Below are 5,000 nucleotides of genomic sequence, written 5' to 3'. Positions count from 1 at the left end.
AGGGTGCACCAAACCCGGATAAAATCAGCCTGCCACAGCTGATTTTCTGGAGCTCCAGAGAGCCTCCTAGTCCGTGTTCTTATAGGTCTGAAAGCCACCAGTCTATAGGACTTATGGCCGTTCAGACACGGAAGTCTGAACCAACTCAGCGGACCTACACGGCGCCCGTGGCCGAGAGGGTGCACCAAACCCGGATAAAATCAGCCTGCCACAGCTGATTTTCTGGAGCTCCAGAGAGCCTCCTAGTCCGTGTTCTTATAGGTCTGAAAGCCACCAGTCTATAGGACTTATGGCCGTTCAGACACGGAAGTCTGAACCGACTCAGCGGACCTACACGGCGCCCGTGGCCGAGAGGGTGCACCAAACCCGGATAAAATCAGCCTGCCACAGCTGATTTTCTGGAGCTCCAGAGATTATTTTATCCCGTTTTTTTTCTAAGTCCACACATGGAAGTCTGAACCGACCCAGCGGACCTCCACGGAGCCCGTGGCCGAGAGGGTGCACCAAACCCGGATAAAATCAGCCTGCCACAGCTGATTTTCTGGAGCTCCAGAGAGCCTCCTAGTCCGTGTTCTTATAGGTCTGAAAGCCACCAGTCTATAGGAATTATGGCCGTTCAGACACGGAAGTCTGAACCGACTCAGCGGACCCACACGGCGCCCGTGGCCGAGAGGGTGCACCAAACCGGATAAAATCAGCCTGCCACAGCTGATTTTCTGGAGCTCCAGAGATTTTTTTATCCCGTTTTTTTTCTAAGTCCACACATGGAAGTCTGAACCGACCCAGCGGACCTCCACGGAGCCCGTGGCCGAGAGGGTGCACCAAACCCGGATAAAATCAGCCTGCCACAGCTGATTTTCTGGAGCTCCAGAGAGCCTCCTAGTCCGTGTTCTTATAGGTCTGAAAGCCACCAGTCTATAGGAATTATGGCCGTTCAGACACGGAAGTCTGAACCAACTCAGCGGACCTACACGGCGCCCGTGGCCGAGAGGGTGCACCAAACCCGGATAAAATCAGCCTGCCACAGCTGATTTTCTGGAGCTCCAGAGATTATTTTATCCCGTTTTTTTTCTAAGTCCACACATGGAAGTCTGAACCGACCCAGCGGACCTCCACGGAGCCCGTGGCCGAGAGGGTGCACCAAACCCGGATAAAATCAGCCTGCCACAGCTGATTTTCTGGAGCTCCAGAGAGCCTCCTAGTCCGTGTTCTTATAGGTCTGAAAGCCACCAGTCTATAGGAATTATGGCCGTTCAGACACGGAAGTCTGAACCGACTCAGCGGACCCACACGGAGCCCGTGGCCGAGAGGGTGCACCAAACCCGGATTTAATCAGCCTGCCACAGCTGATTTACTGGACCTCCAGAGATTTTTTTATCCGTATTTTTCTAAGTCCACACATGGAAGTCTGAACCGACCCAGCGGACCTCCGCGGAGCCCGTGGCCGAGAGGGTGCACCAAACCCGGATTAAATCAGCCTGCCACAGCTGATTTTCTGGAGCTCCGGAGAGCCTCCTAGTCCGTGTTCTTATAGGTCTGAAAGCCACCAGTCTATGGGACTTATGGCCGTTCAGACACGGAAGTCTGAACCAACTCAGCGGACCTACACGGCGCCCGTGGCCGAGAGGGTGCACCAAACCCGGATAAAATCAGCCTGCCACAGCTGATTTTTCAAAAGCTCCAGAGATTTTTTTCATCCCGTATATTTCCTAAGTCCACAACTCTGGTAAACTTACTGCCGTTCGGACATGGAAGTCTGAACCGACCCAGCGGACCTCCACGGAGCCCGTGGCCGAGGGGGTGCACCAAACCCGGATAAAACCAGCCTGCCACAGCTGATTTTCTGGAGCTCCAGAGATTTTTTTCTCGTTTTTTCTCTAAGTCCACACGCTCCACATGGCCCATCAGTCCGTGTTCTTATATATCTGAAGGCCACCAGTCCGTGGGACTTACGGCAGGTCCAGACACGGAAGTCAGAACCGACCCAGCGGACCTCCGCGGAGCCCGTGGCCGAGAGGGTGCACCAAACCCGGACAAAATCAGCCGGCCGCCGCTGATTTTTCAAAAGCTCCAGAGATTTTTTTCATCCCGTATATTTCCTAAGTCCACAACTCTGGTAAACTTACTGCCGTTCGGACATGGAAGTCTGAACCGACCCAGCGGACCTCCGCGGAGCCCGTGGCCGAGGGGGTGCACCAAACCCGGATAAAACCAGCCTGCCACAGCTGATTTTCTGGAGCTCCAGAGATTTTTTTCTCGTTTTTTCTCTAAGTCCACACGCTCCCCATGGCCCATCAGTCCGTGTTCTTATATATCTGAAGGCCACCAGTCCGTGGGACTTACGGCAGGTCCAGACACGGAAGTCAGAACCGACCCAGCGGACCTCCGCGGAGCCCGTGGCCGAGAGGGTGCACCAAACCCGGACAAAATCAGCCGGCCGCCGCTGATTTTTCAAAAGCTCCAGAGATTTTTTTCATCCCGTATATTTCCTAAGTCCACAACTCTGGTAAACTCACTGCCGTTCGGACATGGAAGTCAGAACCGACCCAGCGGACCTCCGCGGAGCCCGTGGCCGAGGGGGTGCACCAAACCCGGACAAAATCAGCCTGCCACAGCTGATTTTCTGGAGCTCCAGAGATTTTTTTCCCTCGTTTTTTCTCTAGTCCACACGCTCCCCATGGCCCATCAGTCCGTGTTCTTTATATCTGAAGGCCACCAGTCCGTGGGGACTTACGGCAGGGGTCCAGACACGGAAGTCAAACCGACCCAGCGGACCTCCGCGTGAGGCCCGTGGCCGAGAGGGTGCACCAAACCGGACAAAATCAGCCGGCCGCCGCTGATTTTTCAAAAGCTCCATAGATTTTTTTTTCATCCCGTATATATTCCTAAGTCCACAACTCTGGTAAACTCACTGCTGCCGTTCGGACATGGAAGTCAGAACCGACCCAGCGGACCTCCGCGGAGCCCGTGGCCGAGGGGTGGCACCAAACCCGGACAAATCAGCCGGCCGCCGCTGATTTTTCAAAAGCTCCAGAGATTTTTTTCATCCCGTATATTTCCTAAGTCCACAACTCTGGTAAACTCACTGCCGTTCGGACATGGAAGTCAGAACCGACCCAGCGACATCCGCGGAGCCCGTGCCGAGGGGGGGTGCACCAAACCCGGACAAAATCGGCCGGGCCCGCCGCTGATTTTTAAACGCTTCCGCTTTTTTCCACTTTTTTCGCTAAGTTCCCGAAGCGTGAGGGTTTTTTAAAGCATAGCTCCCGAGACACGGCTCGCTGGAGATGTCTCCGCCGTGGCTCTCCAGCGAGACCGGCCAGAAGTCTCTGCGTGCCCGGGAGCCGGTGCACGGGCTCCCGGTAGCCGTTTGCTTTGAAAAATCATATCTCCCGATACCCGAGACTTTCGGGCTCGACTCGGGTCTCGTTGGATAGGTCTCGACCGTGGCTTTCGAAAGACACCGGCCCGACGTCTCTGCGTGCCCGGGAGCCGGTGCACGGGCTCCCGGTAGCCGGATCTCGGGCTCCCGTGGCCGATTTTTTGAAAAATCGTAGCTCCCGAACCCGACGGCCCAGCGGCTCGAGGCACGGCTCGTTGGAAAGGCCTCGGAAAGACCTTTCGAATGACCGCCGGCCTCGAGTCGCTGCGACCCCCGGGAGCCGGAGCTAGGGCCTCCCGGTACCCCGGCGGGTTTGAAAAATCATAACTCCCCGATCCCCGAGACTTTCGGGCTCCGACTCGGGTCTCGTTGGATAGGTCTCGACCGTGGCTTTCGCGAAAGACACCGGCCCGAAGTCTCTGCGTGCCCGGGAGCCGGTGCACGGGCTCCCGGAAGCCGGAGCTCGGACCCCCGTGGCCGTTTGCTTTGAAAGACCCTAATCTCCCGAACCCGAAGGCCCAGAGACTCGAGGACACGGCTCGTTGGAAAGGCCGTGGCCAGACCTTTCGAACGCCGCCGGCCCCCGAGTCGCTGCGACCCCGGGAGCCGGAGCTAGGGCTCCCGGTAGCTCCGGGGTTTAAAAATCGTAATCTCCCCGACCCCCTGGAGCCTAAGGCTCGATACACAGCTCGTTGGAAAGGCCGCGGCCAGACCTTTCGAACGCCGCCGGCCTCGAGTCGCTGCGACCCCCGGCAGCCGGAGCTAGGGCTTCCCGGTAGCTCCGGGGTTAAAAAATCATATCTCCCGACCCCCCTGGAGCCTAAGGCTCGATACACAGCTCGTTGGAAAGGCCGCGGCCAGACCTTTCAAACGCAGCCGGCCTCGAGTCGCTGCGACCCCGGCAGCCGGAGCTAGGGCTCCCGGTAGCTCCGGGGGTTAAAAAAATCATATCTCCCGAACCCCTAGAGTCTAAGGCTCGATACACAGCTCGTTGGAAAGGCCGCGGCCAGACCTTTCGAACGCCGCCGGCCTCGAGTCGCTACGACCCCGGGAGCCGGAGCTAGGGCTCCCGGTAGCTCCGGGGGTTTGAAAAATCGTATCTCCCGAACCCTAAGGCCCAGCGGCTCGAGACACAGCTCGTTGGAAAGGCCGCGGCCAGACCTTTCGAACGCCGCCGGCCTCGAGTCGCTACGACCCCGGGAGCCGGAGCTAGGGCTCCCGGTAGCTCCGGGGGTTTGAAAAATCGTATCTCCCGAACCCTAAGGCCCAGCGGCTCGAGACACAGCTCGTTGGAAAGGCCGCGGCCAGACCTTTCGAATGACACCGGTCTCGTCTCTCTAGGACGTTCCTACGCAAAGTTATAAAATTTGTCCGCCAGACGGCGCAATTTTAAAAAGGAAATGGCCGTAATTCGGCGTAGGAACGGCGCAGAGAGACGCGGGTAGGCCCGCTGGAAAGCCCGCGGCCAGGCCTTTCGAATGACGCCGGCCACGGGTCTCTACTCGAGACTTTCCTGGAAGAAGTTGATGAGGGAGACGTCCTCGCAAGCCAAGCCGAGGACGGAGCGCTTTTTTCGGACGGGAAAAACCCACATTCACCGGTCCATATCTCCGGTCGT

Source organism: Triplophysa dalaica, unplaced genomic scaffold, assembly GCF_015846415.1.
Source record: "Triplophysa dalaica isolate WHDGS20190420 unplaced genomic scaffold, ASM1584641v1 Contig10, whole genome shotgun sequence".
Lineage (NCBI taxonomy): Eukaryota > Metazoa > Chordata > Actinopteri > Cypriniformes > Nemacheilidae > Triplophysa > Triplophysa dalaica.
The sequence above is the reverse complement of the archived record's forward strand: the minus strand, read 5'-3'. Positions refer to the sequence as shown.